The sequence below is a fragment of the Pyxicephalus adspersus genome, chromosome 4 (assembly GCF_032062135.1).
Source record: "Pyxicephalus adspersus chromosome 4, UCB_Pads_2.0, whole genome shotgun sequence".
Taxonomy (NCBI): Eukaryota; Metazoa; Chordata; class Amphibia; order Anura; family Pyxicephalidae; genus Pyxicephalus; species Pyxicephalus adspersus.
Window position 1 is genome coordinate 138,719,151 of NC_092861.1, and position 23,420 is coordinate 138,742,570.

Below are 23,420 nucleotides of genomic sequence, written 5' to 3' on the forward strand. Positions count from 1 at the left end.
TCCATTAGCCCTGTATAAGCTTTGCTGAACCCTTTGCTGCACCTACCCTATTCCCACGAGTCAGGTAGACAGGTGGATAAAAGACTCATTGAGAAGAGAGTTAACCACAACCATATGAAAACTAATTGTAATAAAGCTGAATTAATATAGTATATTGATACACAACATTTTGCAAAATACACAGATAAATCCACATCTGTCCCAGTTTCCAAAAGTAGCTTACAGTTCACTCGTAAACATGCAAAAAATGACTTTGTGAATAGGCCAGTGAATGCCCCAGATGGGATCTAAACCCAGAACCCCAAACTATGTTTGGGATAGGCAAACTACAGGTTCGGTTTTAAGTTTAATGGTCCTTTCATGAGAAAGCTTATTGATAAATGTTACTGAATCATCTTCTGTTTGCCTGGACATAAAGCATCAGGCATGAAGGGAAGCAGTGAGGGAGTTAAAGGGTTTGAAGCAGGATTAAGTCCAAGAGGGCAGCAGAATCAGCGGATCCTTCAGACATGCACTTGAACATGGCTGGGGATAAAATCTTTAAATTGAAAAACATGAAAGATTATACACCATGGGTGGGCCATTTAATCCATTAAGTAGCTTTCGAACACCCAGCATATGCTCCACAGGCTGCTCGCATAAGGGATGATATATTCTATGTCCAACTTCTAGTAAACAATGAGTGCATCAATGTTCTTTCACTACAGCCCATTTCCATAGCAATGGCTAATGAACAGCAATATAAGCCTCATCATCTATACATATATGTTCAGGGGCCACGTAATTGAATCTTGCCTTAGTTGCAAGATACGTAGGAGTTGTGTAATCTCAACATCTCTGCAGTATGGCGTGGGCTGGAATATTCATTGAAATTGACATCTATGGTAACTAATTCAATTGTAAAACTAACAATTAACCCTTTTACATTGACAAGTCAGCTATGGGATCCTTATGCAGAGCTGGCTATAGACACTGGTGGTTTCTCATCAAGCCTTTGGCCATGCATGAGTAGTCCCATTAACATGATTGGTTGAATCAGGTGATCGTTTGTATTTAGTTGAGTAGAACAGAGACGAAGAGCCAGTCTGTAGTTACATTTAGAGTTTATAAGGGGAAAAATGCAGGATACGTATTACATTTGATTGAGAACACTTGGTGAAGGAATATCTTCCAATGGGGACTCCTGTTCCAGTGATGATTGTCTAAAAGAGAAAATAAAGCAAGTTTTGAGAGAGTTTTTCTTTTTTACTTTAGGTAGGTTTCTCCTTTTTTTCCATTGTGTTTTATTGTGTTTCTAGGACAGGAAGTGAAGAAAAATCTCCTTACCCTAGCTAGAGTTTAGCTATACATACCCTTCAAGGCTGAACTATCTTCACCTCCCCTTGCTCCTCACCAATGCCGACATCATACCCCGATCCTTTTCCAGGTTCGGAACTTCAGCCATCTTTATTGGTCAAGCAGTAATAACGTAACTCCCACTTGTGTGCACAGGAGTTCATTAATTCCTGACACCAGGTATGCTGGGATCATACATTTACATTCTACAAAAGGTTGCGAAAGGGCAGGCAAGTTAGGCTAGGTACACACATGCATATGTTCTCATCTGATAATCAGCTCAGAGCCGATATCGGACGAGAATCTTGCATGTGTACAGTGCGCGTGGTCCATCGTCCATCTTCCGAACATCTGTCCTGGCAGATCCACGGATGATGGACGACGAATAATCGTAATGAAAGTGAAGTGGGGGAGAGCACAGAGGGGTGCCGCTCCGTCCTTCTCCCCCTCTCCTCTCCATCGATTCATGCATCGATTCTCTCTGCATCGTTCATGCATCGTGCAGTTGTTAGTCGTTGGAAAAGATCTTTTCCAACGACAATGATTGCATGTGTGTACATAGCATGTAGCATGTATGAGTCTCCACTTTGCTTTCTTCTTAAGCTTCATCTTCTAGTAGACTCTTCAGCATGCAACAGTTCCAGGTGAGCCGGAGGCCTGCTTCTCTGCTCTGTACTGTGATTGTATCTGCTGGCCATTAGGCCAAAGGAGACAACACACAGAAGAGGGCCAGGCATTTAAAATGCACAGTATGCAAGCTGTTGTTTGGAGTAAATGAGTTGTTGAATGGAGTGAATGAGAACTCACTGGCCTGCTGACCAGGCTTTTTTTCTATTCCTTTTTTTTTGGGGAAAGGAGTTCCTTCACGCAAAACCTTTAACATTGTAAACTAGCACCAGTTCACTTTATGAGCAAATTGCAAATAGAAGGGTGGAATACTGTCCTGCACTATCAGTAACTCTGCTTTCACACCAGAAAGGTGACACCTGAATGTGTTGAGTGATGATGTTGTTTAACCTGTTATAGGAACCTGTAGAGCCAGAGCCCTTGCATTGTTTCAGCTTTCTAATAATATTTCAAGAAGGTTAAAGAACAGAGCAGAAGAGAGAGCTTGCTTGTTTAATTAGCACAGATTTTTCTGAAGCACTTCACAGCACTCTGTCCCAGTGAATCCTTTTAAAAAGTAATGATTGAGTAACTGTTAGCACTCTGTGGATAAAAGGAAGGGAAATCACATGCAAAGTTCAGGCTATTTGCATCCCTTTGAAAAACCTGATTCAGGGCCCTTTCACACATATGCCTATGCAGTAGTGCACATTGCAGTAGTGCAATTTTGCTGCAGATTACTGAATGCATTCATATATGTTTTTGTGCATTTTATTTATCATCTTATATGTCCATTTATTAGGTAAGGCAGAATAAGGACAAAGGTTTTCCATGATGCATGTTTAAAGTAGGCAGGCTCCATATTGTAAAAGGAACATGCTATGTCTCTTCAACAATAAAACATACTTGCCTGTTTACAATCTTCTAAATGTACACTGAGCTACAACATTTTTTATTTACTTTATAAGGCTTGTGCATTCCATAGTAACCAGATTTAGTAATTGTTTAGACTGTCGTATAGGAGGCTTTAGTTTTACTTTAAAATAGGCCTTCCCTTAAAATAAAAGGTCCACTTACAATATCTAGGCCTCTGAAAATAAAAATGTTAGAAACATACTTACCTCCAACTTGTACATCACTATGCTTTTAGAATAATTCCCATAAAACAGACATGGGCGACATGTTTGAAGAAGGCACCCTAGTCCACTACAAGGGCATCTTCTTGCAAGATTTTGGCGGCTTTGTGTTCCACAAGAACAATGGTGATGTCATCCTTGCCTAGGAGCTGTAGGTGGAAGGCAGGTAAGGTAAGTATACTTTTAACCTTCACATTTTACTTCACATTTGTTCATCTGTAATCTCCCTAATACTGGTTGTATGATGAGGGTACTAGGGGCACCTCTGCCATTACAGACTGAAGAGGACCTACCTAATTACTAGACACATCCTTAATATTTTGGTAGTATATTGGTATACATTAATCATAATTTTAAATTATTACAAAAGAATGCTAAAATCATTGATATTGTGCAATAGGCTATACCCGTGTATGGCGGATTTAAGAATGCTCTGCACAGCAATGTTCTCATGGTCAGTACTGACTCAAGCCAAACCACCTGCCAGGAGCTCGAAACTGGATTCATCTCTATTTACCATGTCAGATGCAGCTGCTAATATTTACCCAAGACTGTGTAATGTCCCAGAAATGAACTGCTGAAAGATTAGAATCCAGAAGAGTGATATGAATTGCTTGGCCCAGTTATCCTAATGCTACCGGTAAGTAAAAGAAAAAGATTGCTGCAGTATTTTTAAGTGCTATAAAGGCAGCCATCTTGTAAATGTATAAGGAGATTGATGCTATATATATTATTTTTTTTACCTCACCCATATGGTAAATTACAACTCAAACATATAGTATAACTACAAATATTATAGTATACAGCCCCAAATATATAGTTTTAAGTGGGGTTATAGTGTTCACTCCCATCTGGGTCTTGCTGTCTGTTTTTGTATTGCTCTTGCAGTCAGGATCAGGATTCAAACCATTTTGGATTGTTGGGGGGATCTTACAATTGGATATATGCATGGTAATAGACACCTAATATGAAACCATCAGGCCATAGTTTGTTCAAAAATAAATAAATATATGTATATCTTCCAACCTATATATTTTTTGTTTCTTCAAATCTCTGGGAAAATGTGAATGTGTGAACAAATGCAGCATAATGACTTTGTGTTCTTTCAGGCTGAACATTGACTTTATTCTTTGTCATTAGTAGTAAATGTCAGACAGGACCCACTGGAACAAATGTCCCCATTGGAAGATTTCTATATAATTATTGTTCTAGTGGCCATACAAAATTTTGGATTTCCTCTAACTCTCTTCCTACTAAGAATGGTTTTTGGACAAATAGAAGATGTGAAGCACCATAGGGGAAATGGAAGTGGGGGTTGGGATGGCCAACAGCAATACAAACCTGACTGAACCTTTCCCTTATCTAAAATAAAAAGGCTTTGATTGTGTGCTACTTCCCCACCTCTTGGATTGTAAGCTTTTTTTGGGCAGGGTCCTCTCCTCCTTTGTCAATGTTTGTATCTGTTTGTTATTTGTAACCTCTAAGTACAGTGCTGCATAATATGTTAATGCTATATAGATACAGTTTAGAAATAATACACATTCAATGCACTTTAACACCTTGTTTGGTGGATTAGGCCCTTGATATTACTGGTAACCAACCCATCTTTAAATTTCTGTATAGGCATTTGTGGAGCTTAGGCCTAGTACACATGAGCAGATCCACGGCCACCTTTGTGCCGATTGACTTTCCTAAAACACTGCAACCACCAGATTTTGCCTTTTGTTTAAAATTCCTATATTGTATAATAAGTCATTTTTGCATATGATTCAATTTATATACTGTCGATATTTACCAACAGTTTCAATGTACCAATGGCCAATCACAACCCAAAATCTGAATTTCCTGATGATTTTTATTGGATGGGAAGTGAAAATCCGCACTTATTTACTATCTTTTACATTCTGCACATAACACTTGTTTATTGAGGATATACATTTATACTGTACCACAAAAGAGTTGTCATACAGGAAACTGACTTGTTACATCTCAGGTATGTCGTTTTAGGATAAACAAAATTAGGTTTTACAAGAAAAAAAAAACAAGATTTTTATAAACAGAATTCAAAGCAGCTTGGTCCCAGATAAGAATAAAGGAATAGTTCTTGAAAGCTAATTGACGGTAATTAACAGCTTATTTGAGATCAGTCTGTAGAAAAACCAGGGTGCATCCTTGAAACAGCATGTCAATGTGTTTTCTCTTCTTTGTGTAAGAATGTCAGTAACACTTTCCCATGTCTCAAAAAGCCCTAACACAGCATATAAAATAAAATTTTATATATATATATATATATATATATATATATATATATATCATGAACAGTTATCGTGTTTTATTATAATATAAATTTAACCTTTGTTTAATTTTTTTCCCATTTGAACCATTTCCTGTGTATATTCAATCACTTAAAAATACTGGAAATAAAAGAGACTGTACTAAAATGCTGATACAGATACTGAAATAGGAGAATGTACCAATGACTAAATACTTCCTTGTAGCATAGACTGTGAATTCTCCTAACTTCAGTATAGGAGTGATAGATTTGATAATTTAACAACAGTTTCGCTGACTATATAACTGGTTTCACACACACGTACCAAAAGCTGTAATGCAGTTACTGTAGGTGCACAGAAATATTTCTGTATATGTTTATTGTATTGTCTATCATACAAACTGTGTGTTTATATATATATATATATATATATATATATATATGTGTATATATTAAACCAAATTGGAACTGTTGCAGACCATCTTTTGCACATTTTTCTGTTTGTGTTTCAGTTGCGGTGTAATCGCGGCACTGTTCCTGGATGTATCATGTCGTTTTTGGCCATGTGTTTGCTTTTCCTCTTCTAGAAAAATAACTGCACTGCAAGCACAACACATTGACCTATGATGCGGTTTGCTGCTCCTGGGCATATAGCAGTCCTAAAAGGTCTTAGTCCTACATATGATGTACACAAACAATGACTTTCTTGAAAAAGCACTATTTGCATGTTAACTATGCTAGTACTATTCTTTTTCTGTTGTTCTAAAGTGTTCACACCCATTTCCAAGCCCCAGGGGACCTCCTCCCTGCCCTAGGGAACACTTCTGAGGCCTTCCTTCCCAGGCTATTTTTTTTTGCAGTAAAAAATCTAGTGTGTGTACCCATTTTAAAGTGGAAACCCAAATTAGTGGGGGTGAGTTTTTGCTATAATCAATAAGAATGCAATGCATTACGGCACACATTTATCATATTCATGGCACCTGGCAGCGATGATAGGTCCATGAACCTGTCACCAATGCATTGCCCAAAAATCTTCAGCGATTAGGTGACCACTGATATTAGGCATGCTCAGGAGTTACATTGTTCCTGGCACCTAGTCATCAGGAATAGAGTTGGGCTCTACATTGCAAGCCACAAAGCAAAAATCCACCAGTAGCAGGAGAAAAGTTTTTTGGTCAAAAAAAAAAAATGTGCATGCTTCTTCTGTTCTGTGGGTTTAGTTCAGCTTTGGGACATTTTTGAATGAAAAGTTCACACCTTCAACTTGTTATCATTGTATGTTCTATAAAACCACTAATGATTGATGAACACAACTGTTGCATCATTTTATATTTTTACTTTTGTCTGCTTCCTTCTACATATTACTTTTATGGCTGTTCTTACGCACATGTTTCCTGCATACACATTTTATAATTACTGTGAAATGTTCCGGTGAGTTAGCTGTGTGTTTTTTTTTAATTGGTGTAGGTTACAAATCTCTATTTATGCTGCCTTGATCCCACTCAGCATTACAACCCCCACACTGGAAATCACATCTAGTCTTGCTGACTTTTTGTTTTGTTTTTTTACAGTATATCGGTCTACAGTATATGGAAGGAAAGTCATTGTCATCTTTAGATATGAAGAAAACATAAAAAAATAGTTTGTCAGTATAAAAGTTTGAGAGTTTCTTAAGAAGTGAACGGAGCAGTGGTAAGTTGCTCTCCACACTAATCTAACAGTCCTGATCACATGGCAGTGACATAGAACCAGTGGAGCCTCAGATCAGGTAAGAATTTACAGACGCCAATGATTATTTTAGCAACCAATGAAAAGAATTTGGCCATCTTTCCAATGAACTTTTAGAACAGGACATTTCTCCACTGATGACCTATATATTAGAGGCATTTCTGCCCTTCCGGGTACTCCGGTTTCCTACCACTTCCCAAAAACATGCAGTTAAGTTAATTGGCTTCCCCCAAAAATTGACCTTAGACTATGTTAAAGAAATATGATCATGATAAGGACATTAGATTGTAAGCCCCTTTGAGGGACACTGACTATGGCCTTTGTAAAGTGCTGCATAACATGTCGGTGCTATATTATTACTGTTTAATAACAAGGATAATTTCTTTCCATATCTACAACATGATGGTCTTGCTAATGTTGTGTGCTCTATATATAAATATTTAATTTTTAAGCAAGCCTTCACCAAATCTGAGAATTCAGTCAAAATTTTCTCAATAGGGAAATGATTGAAAAAGGCTTTCTTGCTATAAAGAAAGTTTTGTCTTTACATTTACTTGAGCTGGCATTATAAAACAATCCTTATTTACATCCTACATTTTATATAAGGTTATTTTGTTACAGCCCTGAATACTATATATACTCCCTAATTGTCTTCAAAAGGCTTGGTGTGTCTTTGTCTCTGCCAGCTGACCCATGGTAACACTCCCAGAGCTATAAATGTCTGGAAATGCTGAACTAGTGAGGTGTCTGCCCAGCTCTGCCAGTAAAATAATGACTTTTCTGGGGGCAGGAGCATTGGCATCCATCTTTCTGCTATGAAAGACTTTTTACCATGGCATGATAATATATCTTGAATGGTAGCATCACTAATATTTTAAAAAGTCACTCTAAAATGCCAATATCCCCTATGACGCAGCAGTCTCTCTCATAAAATGGCAACACTATCATGTAACATGCATAACTGGTAATAAACTTTACCATTTGTCCTTGACCAGTTGCACAGGAAAACAGCAGGGGTGCATGGCAGGCAGTAAATGACCACTATAAAAACTTATCATTCTGATTACCGTATGGGGTAATACCTGTATTGATTATATTCAGTATATGAATTATTTTTCTTTACCATGCCTTTTTTCCAGTTTCCTTCACTTACAGACCAAACTGAACAGCAATAGTGACAACCGGGGACTAGGAAAAAAACACTCTGTACATCCTTAGCTTCTGTGGTTCTTAACCAGCGTTCCATAGAACCATTGGGTTCCTTTAGAAGTTGTTAGGGGTTCCTTGGGTCATGAATACCTTGGACCTCTAAGGTCAGTTTAACTGACACCCTTAATCTTTTTGACTATTTGTCTATTTGTTTTAATCCTTCATCCAAAAGAATGTAAAAATGTTGCTCTACCTGCCTGTAGGCTGGAGTTGGGACTTAAATATTTTATTTCTTGCTTAAAGTTCATTTAAACCAATGTCCATCTAGGACAGGGGTGTCAAACTCAAATACACCAAGGGCAAAAAAAAAAAAAACTTAGACAAAGTCGTGGGCCAACCTAGAAATTTATTGAAAAAATTGGGGAAATTTTTCCTTCTCATTAGATATAAACTCTTTTCATATGGAAACAAAGAGATTTCATTTTCAGAGTCCATGTCTTGGAGTAGCAAGGAAAAGTACAGCTGAGGAGGAATGATGGAAATGCCAGGCGCTGCCAATGCGGAGCTAAATCTTATGAGTGGCCCGCCGCTGAAACTCCCTCTTTATTGAAATAGTGCCGCTACTAAAATTCCCAGCATTATTTGCATCTATACAGTCCAATGTGGGGCCACGCATAAGCAGAGAGCCCACTGGTCTGTAGACGCAAGTGATAACAGGAATTGTAGTAGCGGCGCTATTTCATTGCTGCGGCAGGCCAGCTGCAGTTCATATTTAGGATTCATTTGGGGGCCAAAGAAAAGGATGTTGGGGGCCAGAGTTTGACAATCCTGATCTAAGAGTACCTCTTCCACGGGGTGACAATTCTGCTGCGCGATTTAATTTAGGAACATACAACAAAGTGTTGAAGCAGAGAAAGATTTAATCTACTTGAAGGATCAACGGATAAAAAAAGTTTATTGGCAGAGGTGGCGGTTGCACACTAAATAAGAACTCAGTTCTTTCAAGTGGATAGGATAGTAAATATATATTTACCAACTTTATTAAAAAGAGAGAAAAGATCGCCCACTGGACAATATAGGTTGTCTTCTCTACAGTCACAATAAAAGACTCTTTTTTTACTGTGAAATCTAATACATTGTTCAAATTTCAGGAGGGAAGCAGAAAGGGCCATTGGCGATGTCAGTGCTGTAAGTAAATAATAACAGAAGTGACTGATTAGCAATGGCCAGTGTCAGGATCATGTAAACACACTCTGTCACATGGAATGTTTTGGTTAATGCATCATTAAATGGTGTTTGTACAGCCAGAGGAGGAGAGTAGATTATCTTACCATCTAATGGACTGACATGAGTGAAGATACAAGATCCCCAGATTACTGCACAAACTTGTCACAGATGGACTTTGAAGCCTGTAAAGTAATCAGACGATTATTTTTAAAGAGTTAACTTTCACGTGCTGTTAATTTTTGTTTAAAATTTTGCATTTCAGTATTATACTTAACTAAAATTATCTGTATGCCAAGATGCTTGTTTTGAAGCTCATCTCTAGCAATTTTTTTAAAAAAATGTGACAGTTATAAACAAAAATAGTCTCAGCCTTTTTAAGCTTCAGAGCTACCAACTGCGTTCTCCTCTGTCCTGCAATATTAGTCTTTTCTTGGTTGAAGCATCATTCAACTTACCATATGTAAGGCCAGGGTGTCATGGGCCCTTGGAAAATGCTGCAGAGAAAGATGCTCACGTCACCATGGCCATGAAACCCATTAATTTTTTCTTGTCCAAATGGAAACTTTATCTAGTAGGCACTAGCAATACTTGCCTCGGCTCATTACCACCTCTCTGCAATGTGATTACCTATGTTAAAGCATATGGCAAATGGCAGGGCCAAGCAGTGTTTTTAATGATGGTGTTATTTTTTATATGACCGTGGCACCCAAAGTTAGGAGCTTGTAGGGCACGCTTGAGGATTATGGCAAATGTGTGACTGAATTTAAATTCTAGTGTTGCTTAGTTGTAGTATAATCTGCACAGAATCCCCTGTATGGCATAGACAGAAATTCTCCTTTGTAGAAATAGAACCCTCAAATTGTGATACCTATCTCCCTCATTCTTCTTCGCCACTTCCTTTCTTCATTGGAGTTCTATGAAATGTGAGCTCCAAGGAAGCTTGCCCAGAAAACATGTGTGCCATCTGCCTGCCATGACAGTGTTTGGGTCTGGCCATTGGCTGCTAAACTTGAGAACGACTTCTTGGTAGGAGATTACATGCTCCCATATAGCAAGAAGCAACTGGTATACATTGAAGGCCCCCTAATTGCCCCCTCAGTTTTGTGTGGGGGGTTATTATTATTACACAGTATTTATATAGCACCATCATATTACACAGCGCTGTACAAAGTCCATAGTCGTGTAACTAACTGTCCCTCAAAGGAGCTCACAATCATGTCCCTACTATACTCATATGTCATTAATGTGGTCTAAGGTCAATTTAGGGGGAAGCCAATTAACTTAACTGCATGTTTTTGGAATGTGAGAGGAAACCGGAGTACCCGGAGGGAACCCACACAGACACGGGGAGAACCTGCAAACTCCATGCAGATAGTGTCCTGGCTGGGATTTGAACCTAGGCTGGAATGCTAACCCCTGAGTTCCATTTTAAAAAGGATTTTCAAGGGACAAAATGACAGAGTCCCTTCAACATGGACGTAGAGACCTCTCTGTTGATTTTGCAAGAAAGCCCTCTCATTTGTACTCAACAACCTTTTACGAACCTTCATAAAATATGCAGTTTAGAGTTTAAATAGCTCTGGGACAGAAATGCGATTATTGCTGTACTAGTTCGAGGTTAATCAAACAACTTTAATTTCCCCCCAAGGTCACCAGAGTGGGCTTCAAAGTTCAGGAGCAAATGCTGCTATTTTCATTTAGCGTACCGAAGGCCACAATGCCGGGAAAGCCCAAAGTCCTTGTGTCTATAAGGAAGGCATCATCTGCTGCCGGCTGCTTCACATGCACATTTTATTGTTTACAACTGTTATGTCATTTCTAGCAGTTTGGAAAACACCTGACGGGAGAGTCCAGGGTTGTAAAGACAGTTGTGTAATGCTATTCCAAGAAAGTGGAGCCTGTTTCTCTAACTGTTAAGGTTGTCAACAAAAGACTGATTTTGTGTACAGGTAAAATAAGATATAGTGTGGTCTGTTATTAGTGTCAGTATAATGTGTATTGTGATGTTTAATAAATATCCTCCTAACCACTGTTTGCTTTAAAACTGATCATAACATATAAATGCAGATAGGTTTCAGAAAAACAGCCCTTTCCAGGAATAAAAAAAAAACATAATATATAGGCACGAGCACACACTAGAGAGATTAATTAGGTGTAACAGTGAAATACGTATTCATTATTCATATAACATTATAAAAACATCTGCTAGTTTTACATTACTATGGGTTCTACTACTGGTTAAAAGCAGGGGTCCACAACTCCACCTCCCAGGGGCCATATACATAATTTGGTCATTTCTTGACGCTTTGTAAACCATTCCTTACTTTATTTTCTACTGTCTAATGAAATCACGTGTCAATCCTTGCCATTGAGGACTGGAGTTAAGGTTTATCATCCTTCCTCTAACTCCAAACTACAACTCAATGTCTACTGGTGTTAATGCATAACTCAAGCCTCAAGATTTCCCTTGCTCAAGATTATTGCTGATATAATTCATGAGTGAAGATCTAGTATTAGATTTTCCCGCTGGCTGCACTGATAACAGGGAGTTTTGGTTTGCATATATTGCGTTACATAGTCCAACTGGCCAGTTCCATTAAAGTAATACCTGTTTGCGCTGGTTTTACTCGTCCTACCTGACCTACCATATACTAAAAGACATGTTTTAGATATCTACTGTATTTCCAGTTCTTGTATTTGGTCAATTGTCCTGGGAAATTTGTCCTCGTTGTTGGTAGCTCTGCAACTATTCCATAAATTCTCTTTTGCATATATTATTTGAGCCATATTTATTTCAAAGAGTCTAATTTATATTTTAGAATAGGTTTGTGTTTTCAATTAGTATGCAAGATATAATAGCAAAGTAATGTCCAAACACAGTTCATCACACTAGCTTTTCAAAAAGTTTGTTGTTTTTTCCACACAGTTGTTTGGATGTTGGAATTGGAAATCCTATCACACAGCATATGTTGGACTCCAAATAAATTGAAGGTGTAGATGATAAACTGGGTGATCAAATTATACAAATGTGGCCATACACTCACTACTGGAAGTACTTTGTAGTCCATTTAGCACTCATTCTCTTTTCCCTTGCATATCTACCAGGAACACACATGGGCACTTGCCCAAGATGAAATGCGTTTAGCACTGAAAATCAAACATATCCCATCATTGTCAGTGCAGAGGACTCTACACTTTGACTTATCCTAACACATTTTGTTTCTTCTTATCTCACACTGTTGTAACCAAAGATCTATTGTGGCGTAAATCAATGGTCTTAGTGAAGGGTTACACTCATCTGAGTCACACTATCCTAATTTCCCTGTGGCAAGAAGGGCCTGGATTTACACTGAATGACTGTGCTAGGAGTATTGGGAAAGGTTAATCTACTCTTATCACCTGTAAATTAGCATCACCCAACCCACAATGGGGAGTAAATAGGCAGGGCTTCTGTGCACATTGCAAAATCTTTTGTTTGTTATGGTAAAAGCTTTAATTAGAATTAAAAAAAAAATTTGAATAACAAAAAAACTGAATTTATAGGTAATTACACTGGCTTCCAATTTGCAGAAAAGATTTATTTTGAATAGATATGCTAGATATTTACATGCTCCTCTTGTTTGAAAAAAAAGTCTAACAGAGGAATGCCATAGAGTCTTCCCTAAGCTTCATAAACGTGCATTGGTATTGGTACTGGAAGCAATCATTACTGTTTTTTTTTTGCAACAATAGAAAAAAACGAAGGCTGCGCAGACAGTGCTGTTCTGCTTTATAGAAAATGGGAGGAAGAGCAGAAGGCACCCATTGGGTCCTACCCAATAGAAAACAATGTTGTTCATTAGCATCCAGTTGTGGTAGATTTTTGGTCCGTAGAATAATCATTTATGATCATTTAGCCCTAGTACTCACCACAATGGTTTGCCATGCTGAATCGCTAAAAACTGCTATTTTTTACTATTGGTGAGGAAGAAGCAAGACCTCTCCAAGGAACACAAGAGTATTGTCTTTATAGGGCTCATTTGTTACACTTTCTAATGGTTGCAGAGACTATAATTGAGTGTGTGTAAGGAACTTTAGAAATCTAGGATAGCGGATATCCAAACAATGTCGGGAGACAGCTGTACAAATGCTAGATTTTCAGCTGAGACCATTGTGAATAAATGGTGTGAGCAAATAAAATCTAGCATTTTTAGGCAAAAGGCAGTTAATTGGGCAATCCAACCATCTCTGGGATACACCATACTATAAGTCTTCAAGAAAATCCCCACACTAGCCAAAACTCTTGGTCTTAGAATTTTTTTGTGTCCTTAATTCCCATACCATCCCTAATTTTCTGCCTTGGACATCAAAGATGAAGTAATTAAAAATATTTAATTTTGGAAACAATAAAACTTTGTTTTCGTAGACTGGCAAGGCCAAACCAAAATGGAACAAGCAACTAGATTGTAAGCTCTTCGGGGCAGGGTCCTCTCCTCCTGTATCACTGTCTGTATTAGTCTGTCATTTGCAATCCCTATTTAATGTACAGCGCTGCGTAATATGTTGGCGCTATATAAATCCTGTTTAATAATAATAATAATAACAGAAGCTCACAGTTAGTGTTTACATACACTTAAGGATAGAATGTGGAGCCATACAAGTGACATCTTCTCCTCCTGTTTCATTCTCTGTATTTGTCTGTCATTTGTAACCCTTATTTAATGTACAGTGCTGCATATTATGTTGGAGCTATATAAATCCTGTTTATTATTAATAATAATAATATTATTATTATTATTATTAATAATGTTCCTGCATCCAACTCTAGAACCTAGATCCAACCTATGTCTAGAACTGCTTGTTCAAAGAGCAGACTACTGATTTTTATGCTAAAAATACAGCCTTTTATCCAACTTGCATAGTGGTGGCCCTCACCAGTGCAGGATTGGAACATCATGCCCTTGTGAGCAAAAAGGTACCCAAAAGCTCTGTGATTAAAATACTGCAAAACAATAGCTTTCTTAAAACGAATATAAATTAGATCATCCCTTTATACCCCGCTGAGGTCAGGGGTGGAACCATTTAGGTAGTTTCCTGGTATCTCTCTAGTCTCTTGAGCTATTCACTCCATAATTCCTCCAAGAACAAAAATAAAAATAAGCCATGGTCATTTTTGGTCTCACTTGTCACTTTCACCCTTTATTGTTCCTTTCAGAATGGTCTCCTGGTCCTCCCAGAAGCTTTTGATGTCAGTTGTTGTTGTTACACCTCAGTTGGACAGCCATAAAGTCATAAACTTTTATAGGTCACAGCTCAGTGGAGGCAATATTGGGACATGACAGTTGTAAACAGCAGTGGGTGGTTCACTTTGGGCCTGGGAGAAGAGAATTTATTTCTCTGATGTTTGAGTCACAGCCTAACAATCATGAGATTATTTTGCAGTCATGGATTCCTTCAGGTGACTGAGGACATGGCTTAAACTGGGTGTGTTGCTGAGCATCTTATTGTCTGATCACCAAGTTCCCAGCTGATTGTAAGTTCATACATGATTTTCCCATGCTTCAATACCCAGGGGCTATACTTCTTCTAAATCTACTTTAAAAAGCCTTACCTCCATAAGGACCTGAAAATCCACTTTACTGGTTATTCTTGCATCTTTTTTTGTGGAACTTTTATGTTGAATTTACTGAAATTTTATGTGTTGAAATCCCTATTGTTCCTGCTTTGCAGGTTTTTACTTTTACACCTGAGAAAAACATGCGGAAGAATAACAGTTAATTGGAACAAATGGTGATTGAATGTTGTTTTTGCCTGCATAGCTGTGATTAAGCTTCAGCTCACTTTAGTTCTGTGTCCACATCTTTCACCAGCTGCCAATTTGCAGCATTCAGGAGATGTACAGAGTGATTTGTCATCAATTATGGCAACCTGTAAAAATAAATTGATGACTTTCTATGAGTCTCTTTCTCCCCTCTGCGTTTACATTCTCATTGACAATTGGCATAGAGTTGCTCAATCCTGGTTTATGGTATTCCTAATCTAAGGACATCTTAACATGTTGTCCTTTACAGCCTCCTCTAAACCTGAAGATCAATATTTAAACTATGTGAATAAAACTAGACAATTGTATGCTGGGGGAATTATAGCTTGTCCCAAGGTAACATACATCTAACATACGTGTATTGAAAACTAGGGCATTACTGATAAACTTTTGATTTGTATATTAATATAGAACTGCTCGATATTGTGATCCCCGCCAGGATACTATTTGCAAGGAGTTTGTTGTATGTTTTCCCTGTTTCTGCTTGGGTTTTCTCCAGGTACGCTGGTTTCCTCCTACTTTCGAAAAAACATAAAAAATGTCCTTAGGCTACGTTAATTACATACGACTATGGTAGGGACATTAGATTGTGAGCCCCTTTGAAAGACAGTTAGTGACATGACTATGGACTTTGTGAAGCGTTGAATAATGTGTCGGCGCTATATTAATACTAGATAATAATAATAATATTGCACATTGTTTTGTCAAGTTATAAGCAAAATGAGTTAAGGAAAAAAATATATCAGTAGTAAAATAAAAAAAGCAGAATTAGCTAACAGGAAATGGGGAGAAAACAGTTTACTCGGACTGATTATGGTTGCCTAAGCGTTAATAAGGTGTCGGGCATGTGCAGAAGGAGCTTTTTCCTACATCTGGGAAAAGCCAATCTCACACATGCACGGTGAGATTGGCACTCTTTTTTTCCCTTTACAGCAGGTTACATCACCTGATCTCACGCTTGCTCAGTGCAAGATTGCTGATGTTGCCAGAAGACGGAAGAAGATGGAGCAAGGTGGCGGTGCCCCGGTGCTCCTTCCACACTGGGACGAAGTTGGATTACAGGGCGGGGTAGGACCCATTCAAGGACATCTTCAGCGGGATCCAGGTATCTATGGAATTAAAGTTAAGTGGGATTTTTTTTAAGTTTAGTTCCCCTTTAAATCGGAATTTATTCAGATGCTAAATTAGTGGGGGCCATTTCAGATTTGCTGTTGACCTCCTTATCACTCCCATTCAACTGAAGCATTGGGAAACATTTTGTGCACATGGTTGAATGCAGCAACAGCTGCAGTTGAGGTGGATTGTGGAGCGGTTTCTAAAAGCAACACATTGCTCTGGAGGAAGAAGCACACCTCAGCTTCATCCTATGTCAGATGCTGTATTAGTATGGTGTTCTACCATGGGCTCAACTGTGCTCCCAATGGAAAAGTGGTTGTCAAACTCTATAGTTGAGGAGCAGTTGGAAAAGGGAAACGCGCAGTTTTGAAGGAGTTGAAAGGGGCCCTAAACTTTGCAGATAGTTACAATGTTTCAATAAATGGTAACTACAAATAGCAAAAGCTCTTTGTTTTATATTTTATCATTGAGGTCTAAACAAAGTCTTGATATAATGAATACGCTGTAGCTGAAGCACCAAATAGTTAAGTATATTTCTGTTACATCCCTTAAACCTTTGCATATTTATGTGTAAATATTATTAAAAACCTTCTTATAGAATCCAGTCTGTAAACCCCTTTAATTTTTTTTAAAGATGTTTTTTTTCACCTTGTTGGCACGATTACAAGGATTTGTATACAGTATATTCAAGAGATCTTTGAGCCAATAGGTAAATATTGTAAACACGGACCACTGGTCTGTTTCATTGCTTGAAGTTATAAATCGGTGTATGGAACAAACTTGTCTTTCATTTGTTGTTTTGAACATATTTAATAGCAGTGTTAAAATACATGTAATGTGCCATTATTCATGAGGTCTGCTACAGGCAATGGCAACCTTAGAATAAAGTCTTGCTGAGATGTAAGTAAAGCCATAGAAGAATTGGAGTGGGTCACCAAATTTGTTTTAAACTAATGTTTTTGGCATAGTAGCAGGAGTGCCAAAACATAAATAATATTGTCACCCTTGGTACACTATCAGTACCTGTTCCTTTTCTGTGCTTCATGCATGCAGAGACTCAGACCAAGGATTGACCAAGTGTGTATGTTTATGCAAAGAGTAAATATCCCTGGTGCAATCCATAACTGGGTTTAAAAAAATAGTAAAGCATCTCCTACAGAAGAAGAAACTTTATACTCAACTTGTCACTTCGCCTGTTCCTCCCATCTTTTGCTTTGTTCTATTGTTGCCTATGGAATCTTCATGTTTGACACTTGACACATGGATTTTGGTTTCGTTAGGGGTATCCCAAATAGGTTTCAGTAATGGAGACACAAGACTATGGGAGCATATCCTGGAAGTTTGGTGGTTTCTGTGGACAGAAAAGAGCATGTCTTGAATATGTTGCACAAGTGAAAGTAGCAGGACCTAGAAATGTTCTCTATAAAAGCAAATCTCTTCTAGGCTTTCTAATAGGACTCTAGTTGATTGTCCATTGCTGTCAGTCTAGCACAAGAAACATACATACGGGAAAACAAATCACAGCAATTATTCATTGTCCAATAGGTAATCTTGGGGGGCTGCTGTATTTCTTAGGCATGGCAGAAAAAGCAGTTTAACTCTATAGGCTATGCAGAATATATAAATATATAAACCACGGAATCACACATGCTTTGGCAGGACAAAACAAGTCATATATATATATATATATATATATATTTACATACATTAATAGTGATTCAGCTGGAAAGGCAATACAATCACATTTATCTAAGAAAAATAGCAAAGATTTTACCCAGGATCAAATGAAAGTTAGTTGTGCGGGGGTGAGTCCCACAAATCCGTCACCGTTGAAGTCTCAGCCAGCCCCCTACTGTCACTGTAACACTGTGGCCCTTTATTAGAATAGAAGACAGTTTTAATCACCTATTCATGTCCATCCCACATACAGTCTGACTGAAACTCCATGCCACAAAAACATGTAAGGAGAATTCTTGCATGGCCGGTGCCCCCCTCCAGCAGTTATTGTGTGGGCCTACAATTCTTCTGACTGGCTCTTGTGTGTCTGTTCATCTTAAAATCCTATTTAGTTTGTTTGTCCTCTTGTAAAAATAAAGCCACAATTTCACTCACCCTTGCGTTAATACTTTCTCCATGGGGGTGAGAAGTAGTTTGCATGAGATGGACAGCAGGGGGATATAGCAATTAGAGTGTGGATCCAAATGGCTCCGTAGAAAGTGATATGTGAGCAGTGAGGAAGGCAAGTTTAATAGCAGGATGAGCAAAGAAACTGGGATTTGTGGAACTGTAAGGAAAGGAAATGTTGTATGTTTGGTTGTTTGCTCTAAGATCCAGATGACTACACCTCTCACCAACCAACTAAGCCATCAAAATGTGAAGGAAGGAACGGAGGAGGCAGGCATTTTATGACAACCAAAAGTTGGAATTACGAACCTTCAACTTAATACTTTAAGGTTTCTTTCACAATTGTGCCGGTAAACTGCTTGATATATCACTCCTAGACTATAGAAGACTGCTGCTATGTGCCCAGGAATGACAAAATGCATACATAGGGCCTGATTTATTAAAGCCCTTCAAGGCTGGAGATAATACACTTTCATCAGTGAACCTGTGTGCAGCATAATTGTAAACATTTTTCTAACAAATGACTTAAGAAATGTATTCCAGGTTTGCTAGATCACCCAGGTTCACCGATAAAAGTGTATCCTCTACAGCCTTGGGGAGCTTTAATAAATCAGACTCAGTGTCTTTGCATAAGCAGTGTATTTCTTCCTGTAGAGGAGGAAAAGCAAATGCACAGCCCGAAGCAACATGTTGCTTCTAGGAACCATGACGCACCCCAAAACTGCAAACAAATTGCAGCCATGTGCAACGCATGCACAAATTGATTACCAACTGCTCTTGCTGGGTTGAATGGGAGAGGTTGGGAGTCAGTGGAGCCTGCGGTATAATACTGCTGTCTGAAATGGCCTTACGTCTTTTACTGTCCCTGCATCTAAATGTGGCTGCCATGATGGGGTGCCATGACATAAATAAGTAAGATAAAAAGTAAAGATAAAAGATAAAACTAAAGGTGTAAAATTTGTCTCTGTATTTATGTGATTTTTACTGTCTACCATGCTTCTTTAAATAAACAAAACATCTGCTGATATTGCAAGACTTCTCTAAATTACAGGAAGGGTTAGGGTTACAGATGAGAGGGATGGATACTGTTAGTGATTGGTCTACAAATATAAGTTTGTGTTCCAGTTACAGTGAGGGTTACTGTTAGTGTCAGTTATAAGGAAGGTTAGTGTTAGGGTTGGGTAATATTTGAGTTACAGGGAAGGCAGTGATATAGGTTAGAGGTGGACCTAAAAATAATTGCTGAGCATTTATTGTCTTTTTACAGCCATTTTCCTGCATTAACCTGCATCTGCATGGTTACATGTTGTCCTCATCAGAAGCCCTTGTGACAGGGTGACAGCACTAATGTGGAACAACAAGAAAGCATTGTTATCCTACAGAATAAAGTGTTTAAGCCTCGAACCTTCATAGCAGAGTCAATAAAAGTTGTAACATTTTATCAATTACTTATTTAAAATTACATTACCATGGTAAAGCTCACATGAGACTTGTAAAACCTTTGACCTGATCACTATCCAATATGGAAGATCTGATTTCTGATCAGTTGTTTGTGACATCCATCACTGTATAAATATGCATTCCGTATCAATTATCTCTTGTGAGCCATATTCATCCAAGAAAATTTACTCTGGTCAGCTCATTTTGTCCTGGAGTCACTCGCAGTCATCTCCACAGCTTACAATGGGCCTGTACACATGAAATGGTTGACCAAGCAGAAAAAATTGGCCAGATCCTTCAATGATCATCTTTTATCTCTAGGTACTTTAGGATAAGATATACCCTTGAGCTTGTAATTTAAAAAGAGTTTTGGTTTAGTTTCTTTGCAGATCTAGAAACTAGAGGTGGAAGGGATTATTTTCTCTGGCATCATCTCAGAAGGAAACATGCAAGGAAAGACGTTATTCAAGAAGATACGGACTGTTTTTGTTGGTTTTCTTTTTAAATGGAGATAACGCTTGCTGGTCTTTTCCATGCCAAGAAAAATACAAACCTATAAAATCAGATGGGACAATTCAAACATTCTTCTCCCTTCCTGCTTGTCTCAGCATCTCCACTCCTTTTGCATGACTCATTTGAACTTAATTTGTTATTCTTATCAGGCCAGGACTATTGCATAATTTCCTTTGCTGTGTGAAATAATGGCTTGTCTCAGGCCACACTAATGCAGCTGTCTAAAGACTATATCCCGACTCCTGAACGTCCAAACCCGATAGACATGGCACAGGTAGCGGGACGCAGACAGCTACTAATCTTACGGAAAAACGCAGGAATGTGTCCTAGTTTCACTACTGCCAATTTATGCTTGCTACTGCTAGTGGGGGTGCCAAAAATCCGGAATGCTGCAAGACTTTGCCATGGAAGAGAAAATATTTATGTCATTACCTGATGTGCTCTTTGTACATATGACTTGCAAACAAACTACAGTATATACAGGGCAAAATAAACATATTCGGTGCACATTTAACTAATTTTTATCCCTTGCTACGAGCACAGAAAAATAACTGTTGATCAGCCAAAAATCCTAACTTCCTGTTTGGGCTGACAACAGATTTTTTTTGCTTTGACATCCCAACCAGTTTGTCAACTTTGCCTTCTTGACTACAGGCCTATATTCCAACCCCTTCCATCTGCATACCCAATAAAACAATGCTGCTTCCTCAAATCCTAACAAAATGATTACACACTGGATAGGCAAAAGACGTGGTATATATAGTACTGGGCATGTGCTCATGTTATAAAAAATAGGCTCTGTTTAAGCTTTCTCTGCAAGCATGGTGATGACATCTTACATAATAAACATTGGTCATGCCAAAACAAGTCCTTTAACTGCTCCAGGGGTAGATTAAATTGCATGGCTGCAACAGCAATGATCAGGTCTGTCTATGAGAAGTATTTCCCAGCTCTCTGACCTGTTTACTTATTCCATATATCATTTGCTGGGTTGTATTATTTGGAGGTTATTAAGAGGCAAATAGCAAAATGCCTGATGTGTTGGGATACAAGCCGCCGTGTTTGGATTCGGATAGTCTGGCTTTTTCAGGTTCCTAAATCAGTATCTTAGATGCTTGTCTCTATGGTCTTAGACAAAGACCCTATTGTCCACTGTTGTGTTTATGTTAAATAATAACTCCTGTACTATTTCTTGTAGTGTTAAGTGTAAAGTAAACCGATAAATACACCAATACAATTCCCTATTCTCCTAATCCCTTTTCTGCATGAAAAAAAAAAGAATCAAACAGGAAAGTTTACAGCCAGTTGGAAAATCCACATTCCTTTTGTCATTAGAATCTTTTTTGTCTAGTTATAGTAACAAAAACTTGTGCATTGCATAATTTAAATTCTGGTAACATATCATTCACACATTTGTAGCAATGTATCATTTAGTCCCTTGTGTTAAGGCACAGTACCAGCACCAGCAGTAGGGAATCATTCATGGTTGTTCCTCCTTTGAAAATGCTAGTTGCCTGTTTGTGGGAGGCTTTATTATTTTTGAGTTACAGACCTAAACAAAAATGGTGTCTGAAAGTGTCATATTTGTATTTGACCATATTTTTTCCAGACACAGAAACCATAGAATCAGCATGACAGCCAGGAAACTCCAATTTTCATAAGAGATGTCAGCAATGGTAACCTCAATACTTTTATCACTTTGGGGTTGATGTACAAAATGAGTTGCTGTTCACCTCGCCACCTAGCATATTACATCATTATCAAAGGAATAATTCACTTTTGTTTTGTAAATGTGGTGAAAATTCACATTGCAAAAGACAATCATGTGCAAGAAATAGTACATGTGTTTTCACATGATTGGATGGCTAAAGTTCTCGGGGTTTAATTTTAAAGTGGAACTAAACTAAAAAAACTCACTCATCTTTACTTCCGGAGTTCCCTTGATCCCTGTGGAGGTTTCCTGGATTGGGTCATGCACCGTCTGGTTATCCATCTTCGTCCCGGTGCAGAGGAAGCGCTGGGTGCTGCCATCTTCTTTTCATTGCAGGCCCGAGATTGGGTGACGTACATGAACGTATATGAAAAGAGTGCCGATCACACTGTTGTCTACCGTTTTTTGTAAGGTAAAAATTTTACTTTTAGGTCTGCATTAATCACTGAGCTAAGTGAATCATCCCTGGCACAGTGATCTCACTTTGCTAAGTGAACAGCATAAACTGTTTTTGTAAATGAGCTCCTGACACTTAACATTCTCTGTAACTGTTTCCCTGTATCCTGTCACCATCTCCTCTATTGGCATATATACACATATTTTAAAGAACCTTTTTGTTTTTAAACCTAGACGTGGAAGTGCAAAGGTTCTTTAATAATTCCTGAAACCCTCCAGGTTGCCCTAGTCCTATCTGCCAAGAGACACATCATCCCATAGCATTGCGCCCATTGTTATGTAATCCAAAGGTTTGCTTGGAAGCAGTGAAGATGTCTGACAAACAGGAGGAAGAAGAAAGTACAGTCTATTCTTTCACCATTGAGTCACTCTTTGTTTTTGACTATAAAATATAGCTACTTGAACAAGTAAACCACAGGCTTTTATTGCACTGGTCATAGCAAAGAAAGCAGGAATTCCACTTAAGACAAAGAGACCTTATGTGTTTCCAATACAATGAACAAAGCATCAAATCAAACCACTGTGCTTATAGATATACTCCTTCTTGGCAAGAAGAATGTTTAACTGGTTTGATGCAAGACAGCAAAGGCATAAGTGCATGCCATGCGGTCTGTGTTCCTTGAAACATGGACCGAATTTGCTCTGTAACTGACAAAGGTAAAACAACACTGGGTAAGAGGGTGGATCTGTATTCCTTGACAGGTAGTGTTTCTTTAACCTTAATATAGATATATGCAAAAAAACCTCCTGTTAAAACGTAAATAATAAACCATTTAATTGGGTATTTTTTGTGCCAACAAGTTTTAT

The 23,420-nt window shown here is 38.2% G+C and overlaps 1 long non-coding RNA gene across 1 annotated transcript in view; it reads right to left on the reverse strand.

The window, feature by feature from the left end:
* Positions 1-872: 872 nt before the first annotated feature.
* The window catches only part of LOC140329477 (uncharacterized), a 152,459-nt gene continuing 129,911 nt past the window's right edge, over positions 873-23,420 (reverse strand). The window contains exons 3-5 of the long non-coding RNA XR_011920489.1: positions 17,551-17,720; positions 3,063-3,226; positions 873-1,202 (exon numbers count right to left, since the gene is read on the reverse strand). This is a non-coding gene — a long non-coding RNA (uncharacterized lncRNA). The remainder of the gene's footprint in view (positions 1,203-3,062; positions 3,227-17,550; positions 17,721-23,420) is intronic.